The following is a 19,903-nucleotide window of genomic DNA, read 5'->3' as shown; positions in this document are numbered from 1 at the left end:
CACCAAGCATTGGCCTTTGGTATCCCAAAGGAGCTATATTTGAGCTAGTTGGCTATTCTGATTCGGATTATACCGGATGCAAAGTGGATAGAAAAAGCACATCCAGAGGGTGCCATTTGCTTGGTAGATCACTTGTGTCTTGGTCCTCCAAGAAACAAAATAGTGTGGCTTTGTCCACCGCCGAAGCGGAATACATTGCCGCGGGTGCTTGTTGTGCACAAATATTATACATGAAACAAACTTTGCTAGACTATGGTGTAGTTCTAGAAAAGGTACATCTTTTGTGCGACAATGAAAGTGCAGTAAAACTTGCAAATAATCCGGTTCAACACTCTCGCACCAAGCACATAGATATCCGCCATCACTTTCTAAGAGATCATGTGGCTAAAAATGATATATCACTAGAAGGTGTAAGAACCGAAGATCAATTAGCGGATATCTTCACTAAACCGCTAGATGAGGCTACTTTTTGTAGATTGCGAAATGAGCTCAATGTACTTGATTTTAGTAACTTCACTAAAAATTGAGCTTGTGTTGTCCCTTGCATTCATTGTAATATACAACATGTTTAATTTTTGGCAATGCATATAGGGCTTGTCTAACATGGTTAAGATAACCGCTGAAAAGCGTGTGAAAAAGCTTAACCTTGGATCAAACTTGACAAGCAACTAGATTTACTTACATAGTATTGCATATACATGGATGTTGTTTCGTCGTTTTGTTCCATTTGCCCTTTTATTACCTATTTTCTTAAAAAGAATTATAGCCTAAGGCAAAATATTTTTGAAAAATATGAGAGTTTGAGAGAGGTCACTCACATCAGTCCCAATTGGTGTTTATTTGGATCTTATTCAAGTTGGGACTTGATTGGGAACAGGCAGCGCGAAGGAACTTTGAAGATTTGCTGGAAAAGGTGCATCGGACGCTGCACCGGACGCTGTTGTCCAGCGTCCGGTCAGTTCACAGGAGGTGAACTGCTGGTGAAGGAGTGACCGGACGCTATGTTTGTGCGTCCGGTCAGGAAGGAATCCAGCGTCCGGTCGATTGAAGAAGGAATAGGCTATACTGACCGAACCTTGCCTGCGTCCGGTCATGGACCACCGGACGTGTCCGGTCCTGATTCCAGAGGGATTGGACCTCTCTGGAATTAACCAGACACTGGGTGATAGCGTCTAGTCGCTACCACTAGAGCGTCCGGTTAGTGGATCTCGCGCGGCTTCAGGACTCTTTTCCGTTTCCTTATCTGTTGCGCTTGGGGACCTCATTTAACCGAAGTCATCACATTTTTCTTTACCCTAATCACCATAGCCGCCGCCTCCGAGTCTACCGCACCGCCGCAGCTAGCCGTGACCTCCCGTGCCTACGCCGCCAGCAGCCGTGCCCTAGCCACCGCGCCACCTCATCTAATCCACGCCATCGAGTTTCCTTGTCGCCAGAGTTTGCCCACGCTCGCCCCTGCTCCGTGGCCGAGCACCTCCCGCAACCTTTGCGCTACCGCAGCCACGACCGTGCGCCTTCCGCGCTTGCAGCGCCGCCAGCCAGCGTGCCACCTCCACTATGCCAATCGGTCGCAGTGCTCCGTCTAGCCTCCTAGTACCATCACAACAGCAGTTCTTGCACCCTAGCCCTGTTTCCTCCTTGGTAAGGCTAGATCGTTGCTCCAAATTTGATTTGCCTGTGAATCTAGATCAATTGCATTGTACTGATTGTCAATCGCATTCAGGGCTTTCAATCAACCCTAGTCGGTTCCGAGGTTCCCCCGCGTGACGTCTTTTCTTTTCCCAGATCACTGATCGTCAGGTAGTTTACCCATCATCTCAATTTTGCACCTACATTGCTTGCTTCCTAGGTCTTTCGCATCTATTAGATATATTGTATTTATTCGTATATCCATCTATTCTATCATGCAACGAGTCGGTGCCATTGAGGTTCTTGTGGCAGTTAGCAGTCAACTCGGAGCCAAGCTCACGAGTAAGGATCGAGGCCAAGCCTCGGGAGTGCCAGTTTGACAGTTGATCTTCATCGGCGATAGTTCATCTTCTTGTCAGATCAAATGGCTCGCACCAAGAACGTTGGTGGTGGCCTAGGTGATGATGACCGAGGCCTCCGCCTCACCAGCCTGCAGGATCGAAAGGCAAGGGAACAAAGCAGGTGACATCCAAGAAGCGCAAGTACCCCGACGTAGAGACAGCGAGAGCAGCAGTTGTTGCAGAGGCCGCAGAGCGTGCCGAGAGAGGAGGCGCATGCAGTGGTGTTGTCATAGCAGATCCACAGCTCACACCAGCATAGAGGGCAGCAGTCGAGGAGGCTGAGCGTCGTCATGGTGGTCCACCTGGGACTATCATGATGGTAGGACGTCGACTGGCTATTGAGGAGGCTTGACCTCAGGGGGAGTCCCAGCAGGAGGCACAACAGCAGCCGCCACCAGCAGAGCCTCAGCCAGCTCAGGAGACTTAGGAAGGCCAGCAGGCCGAGGAGACCGTGTCGGCACCCTAGCTACGCCGCTCTGGTCGGACCAGTGCCACAGTTCCACCAAGGCCAGCTACACAGCGTAGGGGTTCACGCCCACCGCCTAGACCATAGGGTCCGCCTCCAGTGGTACACCTCGACTTGAGGGCCACCATAGCCAGACAGGTTCGTCAGTTGAGGTTTGCTGAGTTCGATGTGTGGTTTCCTCCGAGGAGGGATGAGAGAGCAGCAGAGGGGTTCTACACGCCACTGCAGGAGGATTTCTATAACACATATCTGAACAGTGGGGTAGTGTTCAGATCTTAGAGGGTCTGTAGTCTAGAGTCTATTGTGGAAGCAGCCGGAGAGCACATTCGCCCCTACTTGTCATATTTGTCGGGGCTCGCAGATCTGATTGGCCGGACAGGAGTATATGTACCATCTTGGGTTCGGTAGTTTTATGCTTCACTCTACGTTGATCCGCATCACAACTTCATTCACTTTGCATTCAACGGCAGAGATTACTAGGTGATGAGTTTTAGGGCCCAGGAGATACTGAGGTTACAGGATCAGCCTATCAAATTGCATGAGGTATGTTATGGACAGCAGGAGCCTCCCAGGTGTCCTCATGGAGGGTTGGTGCCCCCTACAGATCTGGTGCGACATTGTTTCAAGGAGCCCTTTGGTGAGGGGTCGAGCAGGAACCCCAGTGACCTGACTCCTACAGCGCGAGTGTTAGAGGCCATTATCAAGAGGACACTGCTTCCCAGGTTGGGATATAGGGAGGGTCTGACTCGCTTACAACTCTAGCTCCTTAATGCCCTGATGCAGCAGACCGTGTTTGACATTTGGGACCTCCTTCTATCAGAGATGGAGGATACTATTGCTGAGGGCTTCAAGGGTCGCAGACAGCTTCCTTATGCACATTGGGTCACATTCTTGATGCTCCAGTGTGTGCACGTCAGGACCCTTGAGTTGGTTGCATAGTACATGGGTGCCACTATAGAGTTTCCCGCATATAACATGGCACAGAGGATCAGGCATAGCACTCCATAGCCACCCGCTCAGCCCAGTCATCGTCCAGATGTTCCCGAGTCAGCAGCTCAGTAGGACGAGATCATTAGAGGCATAGCCGCTACAGAGGAGGAGCAGCTTGAGGCCCAGCAGGGGATGACCGAGTCCAGTGATAGCTCAGACGATGACTATCTGCCGATTCCTCAGATGCCTCCATGCAGACATGATGCAGAGGCTGGCAGTTCTAGCTCAGCTCCACCAGCACCGTAGACGGACCCCGCATTGATTGCCATTCTTGAGCAGATGCAGCAGGATTAGGCACGACAGGCATAGGAGACTACAGCCAACTTCGCACAGTTCTAGGCTCGTCAGGACGAGTTCCAGAGGCAGCAGTAGCTTCTCTAGCAGCAGCAGTAGCAGATGCATCAGCAGCAGTTACTCATGTAGCAGTAGCTTATGGGATTTATGCAGCATGTAGTGATAGCACTTGGGGCCCCACTGCCACAGCCTTCGCCCCAGCTTGCTCAGCCTGCCACCACTTCGACGACTCCAGCTATACAGTCCAGTGGGCTTCAGAGTCAGGGACAGCCTCCAGCTTAGTTTGCCTCACCTACAGTTTAGGTGTCCTAGTGGTTGTCCTCACCGGTGGTTGCCCCGTAGTTTACTCCATATCACACGGGTTTCTCACTAGAGCAGTCACCCTCGCTATTTGTGCCTGACACATCAGTCTCTAGGAGTCTCGGAGCATCTTTCAGCGAGTTGACCGGCATGCCTACACCGCCTCATATGCATACTGCCGGTCCTTCTACAGCAGCTCCAGTCGCAGTGACTACTCAGAGGCTCCCCTCGTCTGTCGCCTCTTCAGATCCTACGACAGACGTACTAGCAGCTTCACAGGCAGCACCAGCCCCAGCTCAAACCCAGACCGCTTTAGCGCCACTTCCTGCCATAGAGGGTCAGTCAGTACAAAGCTCAGGGTCAGATGATGATGGTGCCCAGTTCCAGCTTGCTCCACGTACTTCAGCGTCCGACTCATCCATTGCAGCCCCGCCGATCGACCCTTAGGTTTTGGTGTTTGACGCCAAAGGGGGAGAGGGTTCGAGTATGTAGACTCAGGGGAGCGAGTTTTAGGGGGAGCTAGTTATCTAGTATTAGCTTATTATATACATTTGGAGTTTTCTCTGTGTGATACACTATTACTATTATGCATCGTGTGTTACTTTCATGCATACTATTATATATATGTGATAGTGCTATCTACGTGATTGTAATATATGACATGTGTGCTCTCTACTTTACATTATGTATATGTCATATCACTTGTGTTATGCTCATTTGCCTTTGCTTCCGCGCTTATACTCCGATGCAAATGAGCTTTGTTATTTGTACTCATGCTTAATTCATATTCTTTGAGTACATTGTGTTGGCTTAGGTCATATAAGCTTGACTAACACTTTTGTTCTTATCGACAAAAGCTTATATGAACCAAGCCCATCAAAAACCTCACTCTTTCACATACTCGAGGTGGTATTGTCATCAATCACCAAAAAGGGGGAGATTGAAAGCATCTAAGCCCCTAGTTAGGTTTTGGTGATTAATGACAATACAAGATTACTATGACTAACGTGTGTTTTGCAAATGCAACTAAGTTAGGTCATGGTAATAGAGATCAATTGGGAAATCAAAGCTGTCATGCCCCTACGATGGAAATCGCTTCGGTTTTCAAAGGATGGACGATAAGGTCAAGGATGACTAGTTCTAAGTGTCGATTGGAGTTGGAGAGACACTTAGAGTAGTTTAGGACTTTGTTTTTCCTTTGGCCATACTATTAAGGGGGGTATGGATGGGTAGCTTGACCTAGTTGAGTCTAGTGAGTTAGGTGTGGTGCACACTTGTTAAAACAAGCTCTAGGTAGCTCCTATGAATGCCTAAGATCCTTTGGAGCAAACTTCATTCACATATGATTGAGAGTTGGAAGTGAATGGATGGTCAAATGCTGACCAGACGCTGGCCCCGGTGCGATCGGACGCTGGCCGCAGGGTCCGGTCAGTTCATTTGATCAGCTGTCTGCGTTCGGTGCGATCGGACGCTGAAGAGGTCAAGTGACCGAACGCTAAAAGGCAGCGTCCGGTCGACTCCAGTAAGGTTCTAGAGAAGGGAATCTGCGACCAGACGCGTCCGGTCAGTACTGATCGGACCCTGAGGGTTCAGCGTCCGGTCGAGTCCAGTAAGGTTCCAGTAAGGGTTTTATGCGACCAGATGCGTCCGGTCAGTGCTGACCGGACCCTGCCAGCATCCGGTCAACTCATTATTACTGGTTCGCGGGTTGAACTGACTGAAGCGTCTAGTCAACATGACCGGAGCGTCCGGTCACCCCATAGAAGCTCATAACGGTTTGTTTTTCAGGCTGCCTTATAAATAGAAGCTCCACTCGTGTGTGGAGTCACTTTTGCTCATTCCAACAGCTGAGAAACATGTTTGTGAGTGCCAAGAAGAGCAAGGTCCTAGGGATGTGATTGAGATTTGAGAATCCAAGAGAGTAGCCTCATTAGTGAATCAAGAGTAGTCAAGTGTGCATCCATCTTTTCATTAGGCTTCGCGTGGTCAAGTGAGAGTTCGTGCTTATTACTCTTGGTGATCGCCATCACCTAGATGGCTTGGTGGTGATTGGGAGCTTAGTGATCACCCGGCGGAGCTTGTGGGTGACCCAACTCAAGTTATGAGAGGCTTTGGGTGATTCACCGCGACGGAGTGTCAAAGAATCAACCCATAGAGAGCACTTGATCCTTGCGCGGATCAAGGGGGAGCTACACCCTTGCGCGGGTGCTCCAACGAGGACTAGTGGGGAGTGGCGACTCTCCGATACCTCAGCAAAATATCACCGTGTTCCTCTCTCTCTCTCTCTTTACTTTGAGCATTTACTTTGAGTATTTACTTTGAGCAATTCAATACTTGTCTTTACATTCATAGAATTGCCATGCTAGAGTAAGTTTGGAACATAGGTTGCAAGTCCTTTGTGCGTTAGTTTGATAGAAACACTTTTCTAGGCACAAGGGGTTAATTGGACTATCCGTAGGATTTGATTATTACAAGAAAATTTAGAATTAGCCCAATTCACCCCCCCCCTCTTGGGCATCTTGATCCTTTCAAAACACCACCATCATCTAGGCCCTGGTGGCTACTATGCCAAGGAAGAGAAGTTTAGGAAGATGGATGAAGAGGCTGCAACTGCTGGGAATATCGATGTGACGAATTTAAAGGTACGCTCAAGGAATTGGATATATGCGAGGATTACAGAATCATCCGGCGGTAAACTTAAGTTTGATAAGCCAAAGACCCAAGAGGCAGTATCAAGGATACTAAAATATGCTGAAGACAAGGAGAAGGGCTCATTCAATTATTTTAGAGAGAGGGACGAGCTTAGCCTTGGCTTGGGAAACAAGAAGCACACAGGCCGCACCAGGGGGCTAGGGAAAAGGACAACCTGGAAGCACAAATTCGAAGAGGACAGGCACATGTACAAGAAACATAGCAGAGACTGGGAGACTAATCTTGAGCTCCAAGTAAAGGCTCTAGTTGCGAAGGCGTTGGAGGAGCAAGGACTGTCTACGGAGCCACGAACATTAATGACGCCACCAGGAGAACTGGCATTAGTTGGCAGTCCTCCAAAAGTTCCTAGCAGCCAAGGTTCCACTACATCATACGGGAACCAACTAGTTGCACCTCGGTGTTTCTCAGCGGCTGGCAAAACATTGTGATGGAGGTGGCAACGGGTGTGGCACATCCTCCTAGTAGCTTACACCACAATAATAAGATACCGCCGGACTACACTAGGGTCGAGGTGCATACTATGAAGCCCGAGTTCATGCAGTGGAGGATAGACTACGCAACTCCCGAGGGGTTGGTGTTACTCGGAGACGTAATGGGGCAGTTTATCCTCTAGCACAAATGGGACATTATATTGACTGCTTCTTCGCCGCCTCCCCCTCTCCCAAATTTGGAGTGAGTTGTTGAGGTCGGGGAGATATTTTCACCGTCTCGCGACCACCACATTCCTGAGATGCCACATTCTTCCCCGCCTCCTAGCGAGCATGTGCCTTCTTCAACTCATACCAAGCAAGTGCATGATGAGATGCCATAGTCTTCTCAACAAGCACAGCCGATACATGAATAACGAGTGCCTCCTGAAGAAGGTGATGCACAAGAAGATGAGGACATGCCTGAATGGGAACTTCGAAAGAAGCATCCAATCACCATAAGACCATTTTATGTTTCCGATGAAAGATGTCTCGTCGGTGCACAAGTGGTATTTCCATGACCAGTTCAAGCCTGAGAACCAAGTTAAAAAAAGTCACATCACGGGTTCTGAGGAGGCCGTCACTAGCAAACTCCACCAAACAGCAAAGCAGTATCCAAATGTTGATGCCATCAAATGGTCAAAGGATTGCCCGAAAACATATGAAAGAGGCAAGCCCTTCCTACCAAACCGGGACATCCAGCGCCTACCACTTGGAATAAGAAGGTTCCATGATTGGTACTTGCATGTTCTCCCAATGAGCTTAGACCTCGTACAAGCATGCTTCCCCACTGGCACATTTGGAAGCCTAGTCGGGAAAATTGTCTTTGACTTCAATGACATGCAGACATGCTTTCACCTTGGAGCAATGGAGATGAATCTAATTCGCACGTGGTGCCTATAAGTCCTTGTCCTCCCGATATGATATGAATGTAATCTTTGAATTTTATTTTAACTAACCCATGTCGTGATTTGTAGAATACAAGTGCACATTGTCAAATAAATGTCAAGTGTGAAAGCCGGATATATAGACCCTCAAGCTATAGCACAAACAAATTTTAATTACCCTAAATAGTGGAAACTAGATGCCAAAGAGCTAGCTGCTGGAAAGACCCTTTGGGAGAAAGAGCACATTCATACGGCGAAACTAAGGGAAGAGTCCCTTAAGGTTGCGGCATACATTGCCCTGGCTTTCAAAATTCTCCAAGATCACTCTACTATATGGCTACTATACAACTTCGAGTAAATTCAACTCTATACTTAAAGCTTTGTTCGATATATTTTATTCGATGCAAAAGAGCTTATCTAGTTCTATGATTAAATCCATGCAGCAACCACTAGATTTGTATAGACGTCGATGTTGGGAGGAGCATGACATGAGTCTTTGATTCAATAGATAGGGACCCAGTGACATACAAAGACTTCATATCGATTCTCAAAACGTATACATATCGACAATCCTCATTAACTTATATGTTTGTATGCATACTTGTAACGTTCACTTTTGGATACTAACAAGTTGTATTTGCTAAAATAATTCGAACAGGACATTTAGATATATGTCACTAAACATCACGGAAGGCATGATATCCAGCAAGGATGGAAAAGCTAGCTATAAAGACACTATGTGCAGTAAGTATAACTTACTTCTTCAGTACTCCATTACATGACTGTCAAAAGCATTACTTAACATTTCCATATGCAAAACACACAGTGCCCCAAGCAGAAGCCTCTGGGAGTGTACATTGTGGATACTATGTATGTTCTATGATGAGTAACATCGGTGCCTACAGGAGACACCCCTTAAGGGTAAGTTTGAACATCTTCATCCGTAGTATAAAAACTTCATACATTGTATGAAATATTAAACCGAAACTTGTTCTCTTGTAGTGAAAAAAAGAGAAAGAAATGAAAAGAGACACATACAAGAATGATCAACTCTTAGAGTCTGACTTATACATGTCAAAGATTATACATGTCAAAGGCACCTACCATGACCAAGAGTCTGACTTAGGTAGAAATCCTCAGTACCAACATCTTTGTGAGACTGAAAGGCTAGCTCTAGGACGTTAATAATAATGTGTATGGAATTTGACATTGGTTTAACCTTGTGAATTATGTCTATTTAATGATAGATTGTATATATTTTTGTGAATTAGACTTGTAATTATAGTTTATATAATACTCTTGTGCTTGTAGTTTATATAATACTCTTGAGCGAACGCGGTTCGAAACGTTGGTCGCGGGGCGTTCGGTGGGATTATCTCGCTTTCCTCGCTCACGTTGGTCGCGGGGCATTCGGCGAAACATTGATCGCGGGGCGTTCGGCAACGCGAATACTGGATGGAATACGCGGAAACAAATAGTGTTCTGGTCGAAATTAAATTGTAAATTTGACTTTTTTGTGGAAAAATATACTGTAGGAGCGGTTCTAGACTAAACCACCCCTACAAATAGGTATTATAGGGTGGCTATAGTACCAGTCGCCCCTATAATACCTATTTGTAGGGGCGGCTGTAGTACCAACTATCTCTACAAATCAATTTGTAGGGGCGGTCTAGGAAACGCCCCTATAAATACATAATTTGTAGAGACGGTTTGGTAGAAGTGGCTGACCAAACCGTCTCTACAAATAGTCTTGAGCCACCCCTACAAATAATACCTGTAGTGGTGGTGGCCGCGGCGAGAGCGAGCCACAGGCACATCGCCGCTGAGCTACGCAGAGCCATCGCGGCCAGGTCTCCTGCCTCTGATTCCTTCCTTCGTCCCCGTCACTGGCGAGCCTGACCTGCGGCTCTCTTCTAGCTTCCTGCAGCGTCGTGTCGTCGGTCGTCCTTGATCCTTCCTTATAAGGAGGAGGGCTGGCTCTGGCTGACAGGTGGGCCAGACAGAAATAGCGACGACCCTATAAATTATAGATGGCATGTTGGATACATGCATGGAGAAGTGTTTGTTAGTATAGTACCAGCTTCAGTGTGGTTGAGCTTGAAGTTCTCGTCAGGGAAGATCGTGCTGCCATAGATGGATTCGGTCCCTGTTCCGTTGCCGTTTGTGAAATCGCCTCCTTGGATCATGAAGCCCGAGATGATCCTGTGGAATGTGGCTCCCTTGTAGCACAGAGGCTTACCGGACTTGGCCATTCCTTTCTCCCCTGCATATATATAATTACAGGAAACGGATTTGTACAGTGTCGTCCCTGAACTCTGAATAAGTTTTTTAAATTTTCACGAAACAAGTATAATGTATTTGTGTTCGAGTAAACTTTTTGACGTAATGTTTTTTTTCTCCGCGCACAAACGTGGTTGAGCATGTTTTTCATTAAGGCAAAATGGCATGAGAGATGGTTAGGATTAGGAAGCGTACCTGTGCAAAGAGCTCGGAAATTCTCTGTAAAAAACGAAAAGGTACACATGGACGGTAGTTAGTGTTCTTCCTAGAGAAAATTGGTTCTATAGCACCGAAAGAACTCCACTTCCGTAAAATACCACTGAAAGACGTTCGTCACGTAAAATACCATCAAAAGACAGTGCCGTTACCTCTATCTAGCATTCCGTCACAGTGGCAAACCAACGTCGTGAAATCCACGTTCAAACGTCTGAAAGGAAAAAAAAAGAACGGGCCCTGGCCCTCCCCTCGTTTGCTGCCTGTTCGTGACGACGCGGAGGCGAGCTGAGTCGGGGCACACAAGGCGGCACCCAGCGCGTAGGCAAGGTCGGCCGGGGCGCGGCCACGGCCACACCGCGCAGGCGAGCTCCGCCATGGCGCGTGATGCGGCGGTCGCACCACGTAGGCGAGCTCGGCTGCGGTGCGTGAGGCGGCGACTGCGGCGCGCAGGTGAGCTTGGCCGGAGCACGGAAGATGGCGGCCGCGGCGTGCAGCCGATGAGGCGAGCTTGCCCAGGCACACGAGGCGGCGGCCGCTTCGCGAAGAAAAGCCACGGCTTCGCGAACTAGCTGCAGGGCAAACATGTGCGCTTTGTTCAGGAGGGGCTCGTGTACTAGCTCGTCGGAGGCTCGAAGCCTATATATTGTGGACGTGCGGGAGCCATTTTCCTCAAGCAAGAGGTAGCAGCCGTCTAGCGCCCACAGCTTCCTTTTCATTCCTTGCATGAGCTCGAGCTCGCTTCTCCTCCCACGCTCTGCTCTGGTCACCACGTCGAGCCGCCGAGGTCAACGACGCATCACGCATTATGCACCCGTCAGCGCTTCTTCTTATCATGGTGGCCGCCATCGCCGCCCCAGCCTGCGCCACCACCGTCGTTACCACTCCGGCGGCGAGGTTCTGGGAGGAGAACCTCCCGAGCACGCCAATGCCGCCGACCATCGCGGAACTCGTCCAGAAAGGCACCGACCACTCGCCGCTCAAGCAGCCGTCGTCCTCCCCACAAGTGTACCAGCCCGACGCGTGCCTCGGCTACAGCTACCGGATCACCTGCAGCCCGAGCGCGGCCGTAGCGGCGACGGGCGTCTTCTTCCGCCAGGAGAACGTGGCCCTCGACAGCGTCATGACGGTGCACTTCCCGCCATCCCCCGCGGGCCGACGCTGAGAAGGCCCCCTTCGCCAACGTCAGCGACGTGCTGGCCACGTTCTCCATCGCGTCGGGCTCCTCCAGTGAGTCAAATGTGCGCACGACCATAAGCGCGTGCCAGGCGCCGCCGCTCGCCGGCGAGCGCAAGACCTGCGCCACGTCCCTGGAGGGCGCCGTGCGCGCCGCCGCGCGCATGCTGGGTACAAGCGCGGCGAGGCTGTCGGTGACCGCGTCCGCGCTGACACCGCGCGAGGGCCTGCCGCGGCAGGAGTACGAGGTCGTTGCGGTGGCTCCGCTCGGCGGTGGCCGCCGCCTCGTGTGCCCGGGCAAGCTCGCCTCATCGGCTGCACGCCGCGGCCGCCATCTTCCGTGCTCCGGCCAAGCTCACCTGCGCGCCGCAGTCGCCGCCTCATGCGCCGCGGCTGAGCTCGCCTGCGTGGCGCGACCGCCGCATCACGCGCCATGGCGGAGCTCGCCTGCGTGGTGTGGCCGTGGCCGCGCCCCGGCCGACCTTGCCTGCGCGCTGGGCGCCGCCTTGCGTGCCCCGACTCAGCTCGCCTCCGTGTCGTCACGAACAGGCAGCAAACGAGGGGAGGACCAGGGCCCGTTCTTTTTTTCCTTTCAGACGTTTGAACGTGGATTTCACGACGTTGGTTTGCCACCGTGACGGAATGCTAGATAGAGGTAACGGCACTGTCTTTTGATGGTATTTTACGTGACGAACGTCTTTCAGTGGTATTTTACGGAAGTGGAGTTCTTTCGGTGCTATAGAACCAATTTTCCCATTTACTTATCCTATCTTATACTCTTATAAAGCAAACCCTTAGCTATTTATCTAGACATGCAGACGGTCCAATTAGACAACGCACCATCACATAGAATTAAAATCCACTAAGCAAAACCTCACTGGCTGTTTATCTCAACATGCAAGCTGTCTAACTAGGCAATGCACTATCACATACAATTAAAATCTACTGGCACATGCAATTGCAATGTCCACGTCACGAAGGCATTTTTAAGTAGATGTCAAAAAATAAGCGCAACCCATTTTGCTTATGGTGAAATCTACTCACCCGAGCAAGTTAGATCTCTTACGGTGAAATCTACTCACCCGAGCAAGTCCTCGATTTAGACCAAGTGTTTGTAATTTTCTGAAATTATTAATGGTGCTATTATTTTAGTGGTAAAACTTTGAGCTCTTAGATTGTCAGCCAGCTCCTATCATCTAGAAAGGCTGCAAGCACGTCTGAACCAGGATGAACCCTATCGTGTCTTGAGTAATCTGGAAAGTTTCATACAAAGCCATAGTTATGAACCCACGACACAGACGATGTCTCGTCGATAGCGAGGTGTCTTGAGATTTGTTGATCTAGCTTGTCACTCCTCGCAAATGCTTGCAAGGTCAAGATGTGCGTGCATACATTCATAAGAATTGTATGCAACCTGAGCGCTCGAACTTGAAATGCCTATTTCCTCCATCCCAAAATAATTTAAGTTTAACTAGATCTATAAAAAATATTGGTAACATTTAGCTATGTGAAATGAAATAGAAAAAAAGAAAGAAAAAGGACATTGTCAACCTTCCGCCAGGTGAAAAGAAACAGCAGCTATGTGAAATGAAATAAACAAAAGAAAAGAAAAAGGGCATGGCCCACCTTATGTCATTAGCAGGAGTCGATCATCAGGGGAGGGGATACAGCTGCGGACTCGTGGTATCATCTGTCGGCGGTCTAATTGCCGATAAGATCGCATCGGCCTTTGGGCGGCCGATTAGTTGTCTGTCGGCTCTTGAAGTGCCGACAGGTACCTAGATTTGCAATTTTTCTATTACAACATTTAGATCTGCAATTTTATATTTAAATAATATTACGGTTTGCCGGTAATAAAGGGCATCAGCAATTGCAAAATATTTGAAGTGTTAACCATCGACACATGCCAAATTTAAAGCACAAACCATGCAGGAAGGTAGGACTCTTGCCCGGACGTCCGGATGGATGCCCGCGGTGGCTCTGTTTCATGCAGGTAGCGAGCGGACGGCGCAGATCTCAGCTTGTTGCGGGGCCATCAGGCGGGCATCGCGCCGCCGTCGGCTTACCTAGGGCCACCACCTTTGCACGCTCGTCGGGCCACCATCTCCGCACGTACCGCGCTTGTCAGGCGTCGAGATGGAGGGAAGGGAAGGCGCTCAACGAGCTCGAGTTGCGGGCGTCGAGATGGATGGAATGGAAGTGAGGGGAGGGACAGGAGAGGAGAGGGCGATGCACGCCGCGTGAGGAAGGAGCCAAAGCCCTACAGCAGGCCGCTGTCCGCCAGCCACCGGTGCCATTGCAACATACGTCTGAAAATATATGAAATACTTGAAACATGTGTCTGAAACACTTGCAGAGACACCTCAAAAACACTTGAAAACCATTGCAATCATACGTAATATCCGGATAAAACACTTGCAACACATGTGTGAAACATATGCAACATCCAGATAAACACACTTGCAACGTACATCTGAAAAAACAGATGAAACATTCAAAACAGACTCTTACTACATACGTGTACAATCATTGCAACATACGCAACATCATGATTTACTTTTGCAACATCTATATGAAATACTTGCAACATACCTCTAAAACATCTGAAACACTTAAAACAGACGTTTACGATCTGCGCTTTTCAACAAACCCTGGCAGGTGGGTGGGCAAACGAAGCATTGCACAGCAAGATCCGGCTATGTGGGTCGCAGTGGAGAAGAAGGTCGCAGTAGCGGCCATCTATGTTGGCACAGGCGTGGTGTGGCACGACCGGCCCGGCACACAGCGTGGGTTGGGGATTTAACTTCGCCAAGAAAACTCAACCCTGAAACTTCGGAGTCGAAATTGTGATTTCTATAACAAAGTTTACTTGCAGGAGAAAGAAACGAAGCGAAGATGGAAATCTGACTTTGCTCAAAAGATTCCGTCTTTGCTAAAGAGATTTTGTCTTCGCCGGAGAAAAGAAGAAAACAAGATCAGGTGAAGACAAGGATTTGGCTTCGCCTAAAAGTTTGAAGGCTGAAAAAGACAGAGCGAAAAACGACCAAGTCCAAAAGACGAAGACAACGAGAAGATTGGCGACCAAAAGTTGGAGAATGAAGGCTCAGAAGGGGAAAAAGACCACTTCGTCCTCATAGTTGAAAAGGGTTGTAATTATTTAAGTTAGGGGTAAAATGGTCATTTTATGTAAAATACAAAGACTGGGACCCTATAAATACCCCCTCTGACATGTACAGTACGATAATAAAATGAATATAGCTTTGTTTTGTGTACAAACTTTGATACTGGTGTGATTTCTTATCCAACAAGTGCCATTGTGACAACATTTTTTTTTGCATGTGTTTCATTAAGAGAGAAGTGAGAGCTGCGATACAACGGCGTCTAGCCTCCGCACCGTGACAACATGGGACGGCACACTGAAAAACACAACCATGTTTGGTTTCTTAACAAGATGGATGGATCATGAGTTCATCATCAGATCAGAGATCATGATGGGCAGCATCAGGTGAGCTGCCCGCTGTTGACTATGACGACCTTAGCTTGGCCTTGGGCACGCCAGTCGCTTGGCCTTCAGCTTCGATTTTGCGGACGACGTCCATCCCTTCCACCACCTTGCCAAACACAACATGTTTCCCGTCCAGCTTCTTCGGCAACCTTCAATTTGCACGCACAAATTTAACCAATTCAGTAGCAGGTAGTAGGCACCATATATCAACGACAATAAACATTCTCAAAAGTCAAAACTGAAATGCATGTAAACTAGCTGTGCTCAAGAACATTCAAGGGATTGATTTTTTTTTTTGAGAGAGAGAGAGATCTGTAGGGGTAAGGGATTGATTATTACTTGTTTTCTTCTACAGTGGTGACGAAGAACTGGGAGCCGTTGGAGTCTGGCCCGTAGTTGGCCATGGACGACAGCGTGCCTGCAGATCAGATCCCACACATTTCAGTTCTTGACCATCAGAGGTGAGCAATGCAAAACTCCCTGAAGCTCCATTCCATGCAACGGAGAAGTGTTGTCAGTATAGTACCGGCTTCAGTGTGGTTGAGCTTGAAGTTCTCGTCAGGGAAGATCATGCTACCATAGATGGATTCAGTCCCGTTCCGTTGCCATTTGTGAAATCGCCTCCTTGGATCATGAAGCCCGGGATGATCCTGTGGAATGTGGATCCCTTGTAGCACAGAGGCTTGCCAGACTTGGCCATTCCTTTCTCCCCTGCATATATATAATTACATGAAATGGATTTGTACAGTGTCGTCCCTGAACACTGAATAAGTTTTTTAAATTTTTCACGAAACAAGTATAATGTATTTGTGTTCGAGTAAACTTTTTGGCGTAATGTTTTTTTTTCTCCGTGCACAAACGTGGTTGAGCATGTTTTTCATTAAGGCAAAATGGCATGAGAGGTGGTTAGGATTAGGAAGCGTACCTGTGCAAAGAGCTCGGAAATTCTCTGTAAAAAACGAAAAGGTACACATGGACGGTAGTTAGTGTTCTTCCTATCAACAACGAACTCATCATGAGGAAAAACAGGTAACACAACATTTGTTGGTCTGTGACCTAGCGTTAGCAAATTGAGATGATATATGCTTATATATAGTACCTGTTGTTTTAGGAACAGTGTCCCCAAAAAGTCCCAGCACGATCCGACCTGTGTGCGAAACACACGTCCTGCTTGTACCCCAGGCACAAACAGGACCAATCCACTACCCTCCTGTCACGGGGTCCAGGTCCCCGTCCAAACTTGGACTCTAAGCCCCGCACCTGAGTCCCGGACTCAAACCGGTGCAAGGACCTCCACCCAAAAAACCACCTTGAAAGTCGATCCGGAAAAAGTCGGAACCCATGACAAAAGAGTAACAAGTCTTCCCTGCGCCCATACCCAAGTATATGCTCGGGATAGTAAGTCTGTGACTTGCCTAGAGTCTAATGTAACGGTCGGTCCTTAATCGACACAGACATGGAAAACAGTGTAACCAAGCTATGCCATGTTGGCCGTAGGACACAACCTCTTACACCCACCAATACCCAAATCATATCCTTGCCCGATCTCCATTTTTTCTTTCACCATTTATATATTCCAAGTGATAATAATACAATAATATATTTTCTATCTCTCACGAGTGACAGGCAATCACTCGACTTCTACCGGAGTCCTATAGCATTGCAATCTACACGATCATGTCATACTAGTAAGACTCATAGGATAAAGATATATATATACAAGTGGGTTTCATTCAACTCCTTAAAACTTAATGCACAAATATAATTTAAAGTACAGAAAAGTAGAGGTTATGCACCGGGGCTTGTCTGGGTAAAATATAACCAAAAGTTAGCATTCTATCTTGGCGACACGATCTCCAAACGTACCATTTCACCAGTAACTCCCGATGACTCCACAATCCATCGACGTTCCTATTATGGTATGCAATGCGATGCAGAGATGATGCAATAGTTAATTAACAAGGCAACAACAACTCTTAACACAGAGTACATACTACGAACTAACAAGCCAGCTCTAATGACTAACGTTCTAATCTACGCATCAACATCGTCAAGAAAGGTGACATTTTCCAACAAGTGTCTTCCAAGGTGTTAATAAGTGTCCTAAAGTACTATTGTAGTAATAATATTCTAAGGACATACATTTTATATTTCTATTTTCTTTTAATTTTATTTCAAGCACTAAACTAGTATTCACAACCTAAATTAATACTCCAGTCATCCAGTACCTAATGAACATAAAAATTTTACTAGAGTACGAACAAAGCAAAGTTATGCTACTATAAAAATTTCATAGCATTTGGAGCATAAGAACTATTTTAATTAATTACAACAAACCCTAGAGTAATTTTTAAGACAATTATTTTGCACTAAAGCATATGATTTTATGTGTTCACAGTGTAGTACAATCTGTGTAGAGTTCAACAAAATTGGATTTGTCATTTTACGCTTTTTATTTGATTTATTATGAATTTTATAAGTTTTAGCCATTTTAAACAAAAACTAGAAAAAGAAAAGGGCACCTGGGCCGGCTTCGGCCAGCGTGGCCCACACTAGGTGGCCAAGAGACCTAGGCACATGTGGCCCAGCCAGCCAGGCAGGCGACCCACCGGCGTGCACACGGCAGCTACCCATGGCCGACTGCGGCCCACGCGGCCAAGGCCCAGAGGGGCGCGGCACCAGGCCTAGGAGGGGCGCCGAGCAGGCCATGGCTGCGGAGGTGTAGGGCGAGCGGGCCAACATGGCGACCCAAGTGGCTAAGGCCTAGAGAGGGCACGCAACTATGCAAAAAGGACCCCGCGCTTTTCCTTATTTAACCCGAGGTAAACAACACTATGCGATACTATTCATATTAGTCACGTATTTTTGCAATAAGAACCCTGTATTAGTTTCTATTCATACTTTCTCACCTTCTCTCCCTCCCCAAAAGTAGAGCACCAGCAGAGGGACAGCGACGACGGAGGTGGAGCGACGCAGGCAACGCGGGCTCGGGCGGCTACGCAGCGGTGGAGGAGCAGGGTGGAGTCGCGTATAGGAAGGCAGTGCGGGGGAGCTGTGGATCGGTGCGAGGCCACAGGGCACGCACACGCTCGCGAGGGAGGGCCGGCCACGAGTCGATCCTCGGCGTGGTCTTCCGCGTGGCGGTGCAGCGAGGCAAGGCTAGGGCAGTGCCGTGGAGGTTCGCACGCTCGTGAGGGCCGGGCGACGAACGGCGGAAGGCGTAGCGACGGTGTCGTAGACCTGGAGCAGGGCGCGTCAGGGTTGGCAGCACGACGTGGATCTTCAGCGATGGGAAGGATGGGCTTACACGGCGATGTGGCGGCTTGGGCGACGGTGATGACACGATGGTGAGGCTGCGGCGTCCATGGCGTCCATAGTGCGAAGGCAAGGTGGCTCAACATGGGGTCAACGCCTCTAGCCCGTTGTATAGGTGGACGATGTGGCATAGGCGACGGCGTGGCTCAGAGAAGAGCAGTGCAGCATGGGGTCAACAACGCGGCAATGGTCACGGTGCTATGCTTTGGACGCGGCGAGGAGGTGGGTGGTGGTGGCCGTGGCCCAGCGCTGGCCAGGGCAGCCAGGCGGTTTGGCGCGGGGCAAGCAGAGGGAGGGCGAGGGGAGTGGAAGGGGTAGCGCGAGGTGAGCGAGGCAGCAGTGGCACGGCTTCGGTCGGTGATGTCAAGCAAGCCCGCGTACACGGCGACGGGGCCCGACAACACGGTGCGACATGAATAACTCGGATGATTGATTCTGAGCAGGGGGGGACGCACCACCGTCATCAAGTGGTCAGGACGGTAGTGAGATGTCTTGGTAGGTGGTTCGTGCAGTGGGCGGAGCACCACGTCGGCCAGACGGCTGGCAGGCAGTGCACGAGGCGACCGCAGGCCACGCCGTTCGACGGTGAGTAGTGATGCGCACGAATTTAAAAGCTAAGCAAGTGCTGCGATTGATCATGATTGAGGCCCAAGCAAGTCCTCCAATCTGAAGTCCACACTACCATCTATCAAACAATAGAACCAAAACATCAGGGTGTTATTTAACTATTTTTCATTTTATAAATAGCCAAAAAGTGTACTTTCAACACAACTTTAAATTTTTTTGCCGATTCAACGAAAAGGGCAAATTTTAATTTCCAATTCGATTTTTGATCTATCAAAAATACCATGGAACAACATCCATTCACTAAACCAACAGTTGTATTTTTAACTACTAACTTGCACTTTAAATTTTTATTTAAGTTCTAATTACAAGTTATATTTTATTTTTGTTTATAAAAATTGTTTTCATGCTTAATCCAGCAGAACAAGCCATTCGCCATTTACTTGCCAGAATCGTTATCGGACATTTTTAAATACTTTTACGCACTAAGTGAATTAACTCGGATATTTGGTTTAGTCCATCAAAGTGAGCCACCTAAGACTCACTCGTCATTCCATGTGTGTTTTAAACTTTTAAACCGGAAAACTTGTTATGCTAATTTCTCTTAGGCATTAACCTAGGTGCTAAGCTAGCTCGTAACACCAGAGGTGTTACACATACCTCTAAAACATCTGAAACACTTGAAACAGGCATTTATGATCTGC

At 48.3% G+C, this 19,903-nt stretch overlaps 1 pseudogene; it reads right to left on the bottom strand.

The window, feature by feature from the left end:
- Positions 1-15,316: 15,316 nt before the first annotated feature.
- LOC136526591 (peptidyl-prolyl cis-trans isomerase CYP19-4-like) lies at positions 15,317-16,663 on the bottom strand (annotated as a pseudogene).
- Positions 16,664-19,903: the final 3,240 nt, after the last annotated feature.

This window comes from Miscanthus floridulus, chromosome 19 (genome assembly GCF_019320115.1).
Source record: "Miscanthus floridulus cultivar M001 chromosome 19, ASM1932011v1, whole genome shotgun sequence".
NCBI classification, from domain to species: Eukaryota; Viridiplantae; Streptophyta; class Magnoliopsida; order Poales; family Poaceae; genus Miscanthus; species Miscanthus floridulus.
Note: the sequence above shows the minus strand (reverse complement) of the source record. Positions and strands in the feature narration are given on the sequence as shown.